General features: G+C 35.3%; 3 long non-coding RNA genes across 3 annotated transcripts in view; 1 reads left to right on the top strand and 2 right to left on the bottom strand.

Annotated features, from left to right (window-relative positions):
- Positions 1-59: 59 nt before the first annotated feature.
- On the bottom strand, positions 60-804 carry LOC119137907. The gene is made up of 2 exons (XR_005101014.1): positions 662-804; positions 60-521 (listed from the first exon to the last, which is right to left on the bottom strand). It is a non-coding gene; the product is annotated as an uncharacterized LOC119137907 (long non-coding RNA).
- Positions 805-9,304: 8,500 nt separating this feature from the next.
- Positions 9,305-10,050, top strand: LOC119137908. Its single transcript, XR_005101015.1, has 2 exons — positions 9,305-9,448; positions 9,589-10,050. It is a non-coding gene; the product is annotated as an uncharacterized LOC119137908 (long non-coding RNA).
- Positions 10,051-10,141: 91 nt separating this feature from the next.
- LOC119137918 overlaps positions 10,142-13,500 on the bottom strand; it is a 14,213-nt gene continuing 10,854 nt past the window's right edge. The window contains exon 3 of the long non-coding RNA XR_005101026.1: positions 10,142-10,224. This is a non-coding gene — a long non-coding RNA (uncharacterized LOC119137918). The remainder of the gene's footprint in view (positions 10,225-13,500) is intronic.

Here is a 13,500-nt window from a genome sequence, read left to right as displayed (position 1 = left end):
TTCATCTTATGCCTAATAACTGTCGCTCAGCACTGACACCTGGTGGATGTTATGTTGTCATGCACATGTTATGCCTAATAAGAACAGATTCAGATTTGATTCTTACTAGTTATCTTGCTGACTGTTTCTTGTTGACTAATATTTCTTGCGTATGTACTGTTTTTACTCGCTTACTGGTTTTCTTGCTTACTGCTTTTTCTAAAATGTACATATTCACCTGCAGTTTCCAATTTTCTTTAACCAATTTGTATTGTCCCAACATCAACAGGTTCAGCTCAATCCCACTTCATGTATACATCATTCAGTGTCATTTGACAGCGTTTTTCCTTTCTAATTTCTTCATTTTGCCACCCATTCAACCCGTTTCAACATTTAGCTCATGCATCTTATGCCTAACTATTCCACAACTTCTCACTTACCAATAATTCGAAATTTATACAATTCCGTTTTTCTACTCTAATTTCTACGTTTTTCAACCGATTCTACCTATTCCAACTTTCAACTGTTCATCTTTTGCCTACCTATTCCACAACTTCCCACTTACCAAAAATTCCAAATTTGAAATTCAACCAAATTCTCCAAAATTTCGTTTTTCTACTCTAATTTCTACATTTTTCAACCGATTCAACCCATTCCAACTTTCAGTTCATCGTTTGCCTACCTATTCCACAACTTCGCACTTACCAAATATTCCAAACTTTCCATTTTGAAATTCACCACAATTTCTCCAAATTTTCTTCATTTTTCAAGTAATTCTACTCGTTTCAACGTCATTCGGCAGCATTCCCCGAAGAAGTTATTCATGGGTTTCGCCTTCACACGCAATTTCTCCAGAAATTGCATTCTCTAGTTGTGTGAAGGCGATGGCCTTCACACATATGTTATTAGTGTGAAGGTGAAGACCTTCACACTATTGTTATTCCTGTCCTTTATTATTATTCTACATCTTCCGCTCACTTTCTTGTCCATTAACTACTTCCACATACTTCAACCGATTCACTCCGTTCCACTTTTCACTTATTCCAAATATTCATGACATGGGTGCTTACATTTTTTTCCTTCCAAATATTTTCCGTTTTCACAAAATTCACAAATTTCCGGCAATTTTTTCCCCATTCATTCCTAATGGCAGATTCAACATTTCACATTTACGTTGTTCCAGTTTGAAATTCACATAATTCAACACATTCAAATCACATTGGGGACATTCCCAAACTTGCAAAATTCAAAATTTTCACGTTTCATCTTTTATTTTGAAATTCACACCCAATTCACCAATATTTCCTTTTTCCCTTCTCATTTCTACATTTTTCAACCCATTCAACCCATTCCAACTTTCAACTGTTCATTATTTTTCTACCTATTCCACAACTTACCAAAAACTTCACATCTTTTATTTTGAAATTCACACCCAATTCCTTTTTCCCTTCTCATTTCTACATTTTTCAACCGATTCAACCCATTCCAACTTTCAACTGTTCATCATTTTTCTACCTATTCCACAACTTCCCAAAAACTTCACATCTTTTATTTTGAAATTCACACCCAATTCCTTTTTCCCTTCTCATTTCTACATTTTTCAACCAATTCAACCCATTCCAACTTTCAACTGTTCATTATCTTTCTACCTATTCCACAACTTACCAAAAACTTCACATCTTTTATTTTGAAATTCACACCCAATTCCTTTTTCCCTTCTCATTTCTACATTTTTCAACCGATTCAACCCATTCCAACTTTCAACTTTTCATCATTTTTGTACCTATTCCACAACTTCCCAAAACTTCACATCTTTTATTTTGAAATTCACACCCAATTCCTTTTTCCCTTCTCATTTCTACATTTTTCAACCGATTCAACCCATTCCAACTTTCAACTGTTCATTATCTTTCTACCTATTCAACAACTTACCAAAAACTTCACATCTTTTATTTTGAAATTCACACCCAATTCCTTTTTCCCTTCTCATTTCTACATTTTTCAACCGATTCAACCCATTCCAACTTTCAACTGTTCATCATTTTTCTACCTATTCCACAACTTCCCACTTACCAAAAACTTCACATCTTTTATTTTGAAATTCACACCCAATTCCTTTTTCCCTTCTCATTTCTACATTTTTCAACCGATTCAACTTGTTTCAACATCATTCTTCTTCACCTTCACACGCAATTTCTTCAGGAATTGCAAATTCTAGTCTACTTTATTGTGTGAAGGCGAAGGCCTTCACACATTGTTATTCTACTTTATTGTGTGAAGGCGAAGGCCTTCACACATTGGTATTCTACTTTATTGTGTGAAGGCGAAGGCCTTCACACATTGTTATTGTGTGAAGGCGAAGGCCTTCACACATTGTTATTCTACTTTATTGTGTGAAGGCCTTCGCCTTCACACATTGTTATTCTACTTTATTGTGTGAAGGCGAAGGCCTTCACACATTGGTATTCTACTTTATTATTATTGTGTGAAGGCGAAGGCCTTCACACATTGTTATTCTACTTTATTATTATTATTTTTTTTATTTTTATTAAACAACTTATTCCTCCCACTTTTTTGCCATCTAACTACTCCCACATGCTTCAACCGATTCACCCCGTTCAAACTTTCACACGTCCCAAAAATTCATGTCACGCTTGCTACCATTTTTCTCGTTCATAACATTTACCGTTTTTAAGTAATTAGCAAATTTGTGCCTTAAAATCCCCCATTCATTCTTAATGGCAACGTCAACCCGAGCCAGTTTCCTGTAGTGGGTTCGATTCCCACATTGGGCGTCGTAAATTATTTTACTCTTTATTCTTCCCGCTTATCATTTTCAACGCTTATCATTTGTAACTTTTGTCATTCGCATTCAACATTCATTACATTAAGCAATTTCCACCACTTTGATTACGCATTCGCATTCAACAAACACATTCATTACATTAACCAAATTCAACCACCGTGAAAGAAGGAACCTGATTAGCTCAGTCTGGGAGCACAAGCGTTTTAGACACGAGCCGTTTTCGCGAGTGGTATCGAAACCCGCGTGGGACACAAATTCATGTCATTTATTTCCTTTATTATTTTTGCCGCTTAGCATTTGTAACATGTATTTGTAACATTTCATTTTTAACATTTATCATTTGTAATTTTTTTTTAACATTTGTATTATTTCATTTTTAACATTTGTCATTTGTAATTTTTTTGTAACATTTGTAACATTTCATTTTTAACATTTATCATTTGTCATTTTTTTGTAACATTTGTAACATTTCATTTATCATTTGTAATTTTTTTGTAACATTTGTAACTTAGACTTAGACTTAGACTTAGACAGAACTTTATTGTCATTTTGTCAACACTAGGTGTGTACAAAACGAAATTTCGTTGCATACGGCTTTCAGCAATGTAGAGGTATTTCGGCTGGTTAAAAAAAGTGACATTCTATATAAAAATATGAGATAAGATAATTATAAAGTACAAAGTGCAGCAGTGATAAAGTATGTGAACAGTGCAGGAGACAAAAACAGTATTTACAAGTGTGCAGAGGAATGCTACGTTTGAATGTTCAGCAGTCTGACGACAGCAGGGAAAAAACTATTGCAGAACCTGGTGGACCTGCAGCGGATGCTGCGAAACCTCTTCCCAGAGGGCAGCAGGGAGAACAGTCCATGGTGGGGGTGTGATGGGTCACTGATAATATTTCGGGCTCGGGACACGCAGCGCTGGGATGACAAGTCCTGAATGGAGGGAAGAGGAGCCCCGATGATCCTCTCTGCTGTCCTCACCACTCTCCTCAGGTTCTTCCAATCGGAGGCGCTGCAACCTCCACACTTAACATTGGCCTTCGCCTTCACACGCAATTTCTCCAGAAATTGCAATTTCTAGTTGTGTGAAGGCGAAGGCCTTCACACATTGGTATTCTACTTTATTGTGTGAAGGCGAAGGCCTTCACACATTGGTATTCTACTTTATTATTATTAAACAACTTATTCCTCCCACTTTTTTGGCATCTAACTACTCCCACATGCTTCAACCGATTCACCCCGTTCAAACTTTCACACGTTCCAAAAATTCATGTCACGCTTGCTACCATTTTTTTTGTTCATAACATTTACCGTTTTTAAGTAATTAGCAAATTTGTGCCTTAAAATCCCCCATTCATTCTTAATGGCAACGTCAACCCGAGCCAGTTTCCTGTAGTGGGTTCGATTCCCACATTGGGCGTCATAAATTATTTTACTCTTTATTCTTCCCGCTCATCATTTTCAACGCTTATCATTTGTAACTTTTGTCATTCGCATTCAACATTCATTACATTAAGCAATTTCCACCACTTTGGTTACGCATTCGCATTCAACAAACACATTCATTACATTAACCAAATTCAACCACCTTGACTGAAGGAACCTGATTAGCTCAGTCTGGGAGCACAAGCGTTTCAGACACGAGCAGCTTTCGCGTGTGGTATCGAAACCCACGTGGGACACAAATTCATGTCATTTATTTCCTTTATTATTTTTGCCGCTTATCATTTAACGCTTATCATTTGTAACTTTTTTGTAACATGTATTTGTAACATTTCATTTTTAACATTTATCATTTGTAATTTTTTTGTAACATTTGTAACATTTCATTTTTAACATTTATCATTTGTAATTTTTTTGTAACATTTGTAACATTTCATTTTTAACATTTATCATTTGTAATTTTTTGTAACATTTGTAACATTTCATTTTTAACATTTATCATTTGTAACATTTCATTTTTAACATTTATCATTTGTAAATTTTTTGTAACATTTGTAACATTTCATTTTTAACATTTATCATTTGTAAATTTTTTGTAACATTTGTAACATTTCATTTTTAACATTTGTCATTTGTAACATTTCATTTTTAACATTTATCATTTGTAAATTTTTTGTAACATTTGTAACATTTCATTTTTAACATTTATCATTTGTAAATTTTTTGTAACATTTGTAACTTAACATTGGCCTTCGCCTTCACACGCAATTTCTCCAGAAATTGCAATTTCTAGTTATTATTAAACAACTTATTCCTCCCACTTTTTTGGCATCTAACTACTCCCACATGCTTCAACCGATTCACCCCGTTCAAACTTTCACACGTTCCAAAAATTCATGTCACGCTTGCTACCATTTTTTTTGTTCATAACATTTACCGTTTTTAAGTAATTAGCAAATTTGTGCCTTAAAATCCCCCATTCATTCTTAATGGCAACGTCAACCCGAGCCAGTTTCCTGTAGTGGGTTCGATTCCCACATTGGGCGTCATAAATTATTTTACTCTTTATTCTTCCCGCTCATCATTTTCAACGCTTATCATTTGTAACTTTTGTCATTCGCATTCAACATTCATTACATTAAGCAATTTCCACCACTTTGATTACGCATTCGCATTCAACAAACACATTCATTACATTAACCAAATTCAACCACCTTGACTGAAGGAACCTGATTAGCTCAGTCTGGGAGCACAAGCGTTTCAGACACGAGCAGCTTTCGCGTGTGGTATCGAAACCCACGTGGGACACAAATTCATGTCATTTATTTCCTTTATTATTTTTGCCGCTTATCATTTAACGCTTATCATTTGTAACTTTTTTGTAACATGTATTTGTAACATTTCATTTTTAACATTTATCATTTGTAATTTTTTTGTAACATTTGTAACATTTCATTTTTAACATTTATCATTTGTAATTTTTTTGTAACATTTGTAACATTTCATTTTTAACATTTATCATTTGTAATTTTTTGTAACATTTGTAACATTTCATTTATCATTTGTAAATTTTTTGTAACATTTGTAACATTTCATTTTTAACATTTATCATTTGTAAATTTTTTGTAACATTTGTAACATTTCATTTTTAACATGTCATTTGTAACATTTCATTTTTAACATTTATCATTTGTAAATTTTTTGTAACATTTGTAACATTTCATTTTTAACATTTATCATTTGTAAATTTTTTGTAACATTTGTAACTTAACATTGGCCTTCGCCTTCACACGCAATTTCTCCAGAAATTGCAATTTCTAGTTATTATTATTAAACAACTTATTCCTCCCACTTTTTTGCCATCTAACTACTCCCACATGCTTCAACCGATTCACCCCGTTCAAACTTTCACACGTCCCAAAAATTCATGTCACGCTTGCTACCATTTTTCTCGTTCATAACATTTACCGTTTTTAAGTAATTAGCAAATTTGTGCCTTAAAATCCCCCATTCATTCTTAATGGCAACGTCAACCCGAGCCAGTTTCCTGTAGTGGGTTCGATTCCCACATTGGGCGTCGTAAATTATTTTACTCTTTATTCTTCCCGCTTATCATTTTCAACGCTTATCATTTGTAACTTTTGTCATTCGCATTCAACATTCATTACATTAAGCAATTTCCACCACTTTGATTACGCATTCGCATTCAACAAACACATTCATTACATTAACCAAATTCAACCACCGTTAAAGAAGGAACCTGATTAGCTCAGTCTGGGAGCACAAGCGGTTCAGACACGAGCCGTTTTCGTGAGTGGTATCGAAACCCGCGTGGGACACAAATTCATGTCATTTATTTCCTTTATTATTTTTGCCGCTTAGCATTTGTAACATGTATTTGTAACATTTCATTTTTAACATTTATCATTTGTAATTTTTTTTTAACATTTGTATTATTTCATTTTTAACATTTGTCATTTGTAATTTTTTTGTAACATTTGTAACATTTATCATTTGTAATTTTTTTGTAACATTTGTAACATTTCATTTTTAACATTTATCATTTGTAATTTTTTTGTAACATTTGTAACATTTCATTTTTAACATTTATCATTTGTAATTTTTTTGTAACATTTGTAACATTTCATTTTTAACATTTATCATTTGTAATATTTTTGCAACATTTGTAACATTTCATTTTTAACATTTATCATTTGTAACTTTTTTGTAACATTTGTAACTTAACATTGGCCTTCGCCTTCACACGCAATTTCTCCAGAAATTGCAATTTCTAGTTATTGTGTGAAGGCGAAGGCCTTCACACATTGTTATTCTACTTTATTGTGTGAAGGCGAAGGCCTTCACACATTGTTATTCTACTTTATTGTGTGAAGGCGAAGGCCTTCACACATTGGTATTCTACTTTATTATTATTAAACAACTTATTCCTCCCACTTTTTTGGCATCTAACTACTCCCACATGCTTCAACCGATTCACCCCGTTCAAACTTTCACACGTTCCAAAAATTCATGTCACGCTTGCTACCATTTTTTTTGTTCATAACATTTACCGTTTTTAAGTAATTAGCAAATTTGTGCCTTAAAATCCCCCATTCATTCTTAATGGCAACGTCAACCCGAGCCAGTTTCCTGTAGTGGGTTCGATTCCCACATTGGGCGTCATAAATTATTTTACTCTTTATTCTTCCCGCTCATCATTTTCAACGCTTATCATTTGTAACTTTTGTCATTCGCATTCAACATTCATTACATTAAGCAATTTCCACCACTTTGATTACGCATTCGCCTTCACACAATAAAGTAGAATACCAATGTGTGAAGGCCTTCGCCTTCACACAATAAAGTAGAATAACAATGTGTGAAGGCCTTCGCCTTCACACAATAAAGTAGACTAGAATTTGCAATTCCTGAAGAAATTGCGTGTGAAGGTGAAGAAGAATGATGTTGAAACAAGTTGAATCGGTTGAAAAATGTAGAAATGAGAAGGGAAAAAGGAATTGGGTGTGAATTTCAAAATAAAAGATGTGAAGTTTTTGGTAAGTGGGAAGTTGTGGAATAGGTAGAAAAATGATGAACAGTTGAAAGTTGGAATGGGTTGAATCGGTTGAAAAATGTAGAAATGAGAAGGGAAAAAGGAATTGGGTGTGAATTTCAAAATAAAAGATGTGAAGTTTTTGGTAAGTTGTTGAATAGGTAGAAAGATAATGAACAGTTGAAAGTTGGAATGGGTTGAATCGGTTGAAAAATGTAGAAATGAGAAGGGAAAAAGGAATTGGGTGTGAATTTCAAAATAAAAGATGTGAAGTTTTGGGAAGTTGTGGAATAGGTACAAAAATGATGAACAGTTGAAAGTTGGAATGGGTTGAATCGGTTGAAAAATGTAGAAATGAGAAGGGAAAAAGGAATTGGGTGTGAATTTCAAAATAAAAGATGTGAAGTTTTTGGTAAGTTGTGGAATAGGTAGAAAGATAATGAACAGTTGAAAGTTGGAATGGGTTGAATTGGTTGAAAAATGTAGAAATGAGAAGGGAAAAAGGAATTGGGTGTGAATTTCAAAATAAAAGATGTGAAGTTTTTGGGAAGTTGTGGAATAGGTAGAAAAATGATGAACAGTTGAAAGTTGGAATGGGTTGAATCGGTTGAAAAATGTAGAAATGAGAAGGGAAAAAGGAATTGGGTGTGAATTTCAAAATAAAAGATGTGAAGTTTTTGGTAAGTTGTGGAATAGGTAGAAAGATAATGAACAGTTGAAAGTTGGAATGGGTTGAATTGGTTGAAAAATGTAGAAATGAGAAGGGAAAAAGGAATTGGGTGTGAATTTCAAAATAAAAGATGTGAAGTTTTTGGGAAGTTGTGGAATAGGTAGAAAAATGATGAACAGTTGAAAGTTGGAATGGGTTGAATCGGTTGAAAAATGTAGAAATGAGAAGGGAAAAAGGAATTGGGTGTGAATTTCAAAATAAAAGATGTGAAGTTTTTGGTAAGTTGTGGAATAGGTAGAAAAATAATGAACAGTTGAAAGTTGGAATGGGTTGAATGGGTTGAAAAATGTAGAAATGAGAAGGGAAAAAGGAAATATTGGTGAATTGGGTGTGAATTTCAAAATAAAAGATGAAACGTGAAAATTTTGAATTTTGCAAGTTTGGGAATGTCCCCAATGTGATTTGAATGTGTTGAATTATGTGAATTTCAAACTGGAACAACGTAAATGTGAAATGTTGAATCTGCCATTAGGAATGAATGGGGAAAAAATTGCCGGAAATTTGTGAATTTTGTGAAAACGGAAAATATTTGGAAGGAAAAAAATGTAAGCACCCATGTCATGAATATTTGGAATAAGTGAAAAGTGGAACGGAGTGAATCGGTTGAAGTATGTGGAAGTAGTTAATGGACAAGAAAGTGAGCGGAAGATGTAGAATAATAATAAAGGACAGGAATAACAATAGTGTGAAGGTCTTCACCTTCACACTAATAACATATGTGTGAAGGCCATCGCCTTCACACAACTAGAGAATGCAATTTCTGGAGAAATTGCGTGTGAAGGCGAAACCCATGAATAACTTCTTCGGGGAATGCTGCCGAATGACGTTGAAACGAGTAGAATTACTTGAAAAATGAAGAAAATTTGGAGAAATTGTGGTGAATTTCAAAATGGAAAGTTTGGAATATTTGGTAAGTGCGAAGTTGTGGAATAGGTAGGCAAACGATGAACTGAAAGTTGGAATGGGTTGAATCGGTTGAAAAATGTAGAAATTAGAGTAGAAAAACGAAATTTTGGAGAATTTGGTTGAATTTCAAATTTGGAATTTTTGGTAAGTGGGAAGTTGTGGAATAGGTAGGCAAAAGATGAACAGTTGAAAGTTGGAATAGGTAGAATCGGTTGAAAAACGTAGAAATTAGAGTAGAAAAACGGAATTGTATAAATTTCGAATTATTGGTAAGTGAGAAGTTGTGGAATAGTTAGGCATAAGATGCATGAGCTAAATGTTGAAACGGGTTGAATGGGTGGCAAAATGAAGAAATTAGAAAGGAAAAACGCTGTCAAATGACACTGAATGATGTATACATGAAGTGGGATTGAGCTGAACCTGTTGATGTTGGGACAATACAAATTGGTTAAAGAAAATTGGAAACTGCAGGTGAATATGTACATTTTAGAAAAAGCAGTAAGCAAGAAAACCAGTAAGCGAGTAAAAACAGTACATACGCAAGAAATATTAGTCAACAAGAAACAGTCAGCAAGATAACTAGTAAGAATCAAATCTGAATCTGTTCTTATTAGGCATAACATGTGCATGACAACATAACATCCACCAGGTGTCAGTGCTGAGCGACAGTTATTAGGCATAAGATGAACAGTTTAAAGTTGGAAAATGTCGAAAAAGACATTCCTGTCCACAAAGCCCAGTGGAAAATAAGGATGCTGAGGACAAAGATACTGCTGCTTTGACGTTGGGGATGTCTGGATAATCTGCAGTAAAATCGAAAACACCAAAAATAAATCCTCTATCCACATTAAAAGTAAAATAACATAGTTTATTTAAAAGTTGACAGAATTACATTGCATGTCCAATGAAAAAATATGCACATCTCTTAAAAGTTGTTACAAATGTAAGGCTGTGTGTGCAATTGTTACAGACAGAAATGATGAAGACAGCTGTGCAACATATTTATTTTCAGCGTCCTCTACTGGCAAAAATACATATTGCACTTGGGCGCATGGGTTTCTTCCTCTAAATAGAAAAAAACCTTCCTATAAACCAAAAGTTCTGGGGAGGCAAGTGCCACATATGTTCTTTGGACAGCGGGCCAAAGAACGCTACCGTAAATTGTACCATAAAGGGCATTTTAAACAAAGCTACCAGTGTAGAGCTACCAGTTGTTGCGCGTGACCTCCGGTTGAACATTTCAATCTAGAATGGGAATACATGCGACATCTGGGCAACATTTTCAAAATAAAGCATAGTATTCCAGAATAATAAAATAAAGACAGCAGAAGTTACAAATATCCTAAAATAAGACAAAGGTAAAATACCATATACTATAGATTAAAATCATGTACTATACATTAATACCATTAACTACACATTAAAACAATATATTTGTGACTGTATTTGCTCTAAACAAAATAAACTGGGTCACCTCAATTGGCGGATGACGTTGCTGGTAATGATTTTCAACATCCACGAGGTGTCAGTGCTGAGCGACACAATCAACAGATTGGGAATGTATTTGCAATACCGTATTTATTCTAATTATCGCCCATATTCTAATAATCGCCCAGTGTGTGTTAGCGATGACATAAATAAAAAACATTGATACCTCTAATTATCGCCCATGCTGCTAGAAATTCCCCCCAAAACTTACGTTTTCCTCCGCGACCGCATGTCGACGTCATTGCGCAAGTTTAAATATGACAGATTTGACAGCACGTCGAATGTCCCTTTTAAATTGTTTTTCTCCATAAACTATGATACAATTACACTCGTCACTCCACTACAATATCCTCACACAATTACGTTATCGGGGTGTGCGCTCGACCAAGACGATCGCATTAATATGACGTAAGCAACACGTGATGTGCGACGGTAACGTGTCGCATCGATGGAGCGTCAATTGACGCACCCAGCTGGCCGCTGTCCTAGTGTTAAGAACACCAGTGAGATACTACATAAGGAAAATATACATATTATATCGCCCATTTCAGTGCCCCTTGGCGATCGGACAATAATGGGCGATAATTAGAATAAATATGGTAATTTAATAAAACGGGTGACCTAAATCCACGGAAGACTTTGCTGGTAATGATTTTATACAGCCACTAGGTGTCAGTGTTGAGCGGCTAAATCAAGATAGGGATCGTATTTGCAATAGAAATATAATAAACTGGGTCACCTAAATACGCGGATGACTTTGCTGGTAATGATTTTCAACATCCACCAGGTGCTCAGTGACAGAATCAACAGATAGGGAATGTACTGCTTATCACCCAACATATTGCACATTTAGCAAAGTTTAGTAAAGATCTACTTACTTTTTTTCTGGTTTTGTTGTAGCTTATGTGGTTATCAAGCCAACCTATGAAAGGAAAACTAAATATGTCCAAATAAGTAGAATTTTGATGTAGGAATTGTCAATCATAATTTATCATAATTTAAAAAAAACAGTTGGAAAAATATGGAGAGAAAAAAAATTAAAGTATCTATTGAATTGATACAACTAATACATTTAATATAATGATGCTACAAGGCGGCTCGGTAGCGCACTGGGTAGCACGTCCGCCTCACAGTTAGGAGGGTGCGGGTTCGATTACACCTCCGGCCCTCCCCGTGTGGAGTTTGCATGTTCGCCCCGGGCCTGTGTGGGTTTTCTCCGGGCACTCCAGTTTCCTCCCACATCCCAAAAACATGCTTGGTAGGCCAATTGAAGTATCCAAATTGTCCCTGGGTGTGAGTGCGAGTGCAAATGGTTGTTTGTCTCTGTGTGCCCTGTGATTGGCTGGCAACCGGTCCTAGGTGTCCCCCGCCTACTACCCGATGATGGCTGGGATAGGCTCCAGCACTCCCGCGACCCCCGTGGGGACTAAGCGGTTCAGAAAATGGATGGATGGATAATGATGCAACACACAATTTATACACGGACAACTAAATATAACTAAGTGGTGAAATATATTATCATAATTTAGATTACATTAATTCAATTGAATAAAAATGAATAAAATAAACAATGACTATTTTGTGCATTCAACTTGAAACTTTAATAATAGAAATTTTAAAACAGAACAGCAAACAAGTAACAAGAAATACAAACAACAGAACAAAAAAAAAAATTACCACAAAAACCCCTCTGTGGGAAAATTAGGGCCATCGGGGAATCTTTCGTTCCACTTAATCAATGGAACCATTTTGGTGGCATTGGTGGCGTCCAAAAGCTCCACGTCTTCGCCTTTAATTTTAAAGGCCACAACGCGAAACGCCTCTTGTTCCAGTTCCTGCGCAAAGAAATTTCATGACAATTTATAATGTTTAAAACACCACGACAAAACATGATGGATGGATGGATGGATGGATTTGGGTAGGTAGGTAAGTAGGTTGGTTAGATAGATAGATAGATAGATAGATAGATAGATAGATAGATAGATAGATAGACAGACAGACAGACAGACAGACAGACAGACAGACAGACAGACAGACAGGCAGGCAGGCAGGCAGATTTTGAGAAAACTCCTAAAGCATGAATCTGACTTCAACCTTAATGATGGTGAGCCACTGATAGCAGTGCATCCCAAGTAAATAACAGTGTTGATTCAATTAAGAACACTTTTGTTTATACATGAAAAAAAACTGCTTGCTTTAGGTACCTTGATCACAGTATTTTCTGTGGAGTGGAGCTCCATGCCACCAGAACACGATGTTTTCATGTGTGTCATGGACAGCCGCTGTCCAAGTCTGACATGGAAAAAGTTGGTTTCCCGCCATGTGAGGACCCTAATTTCTCTTTGATCCTATAATAAAAATGTCAAATTAGTATTAGCTGTTGAAATGTAGATCTAGGCTTCAATTACTAAGGCAACATGATGCCTTAAGGGACGTTACTCAGGTGAAATGAGTGTGACATATATCTATATTTAGACACACACACACACGCACACACACGTAGTGTGAATGAGAGAGAACAATCTGTTTACTTTTTTTATAAAAAAAATGCCCAATGGGACCGGCATCCCACGTGTAAACACCATCCTGAT

The sequence above is a fragment of the Syngnathus acus genome, chromosome 19 (genome assembly GCF_901709675.1).
Source record: "Syngnathus acus chromosome 19, fSynAcu1.2, whole genome shotgun sequence".
In the NCBI taxonomy this organism is placed as follows: domain Eukaryota; kingdom Metazoa; phylum Chordata; class Actinopteri; order Syngnathiformes; family Syngnathidae; genus Syngnathus; species Syngnathus acus.
This window is presented reverse-complemented; position numbering and strand designations above follow the sequence as displayed.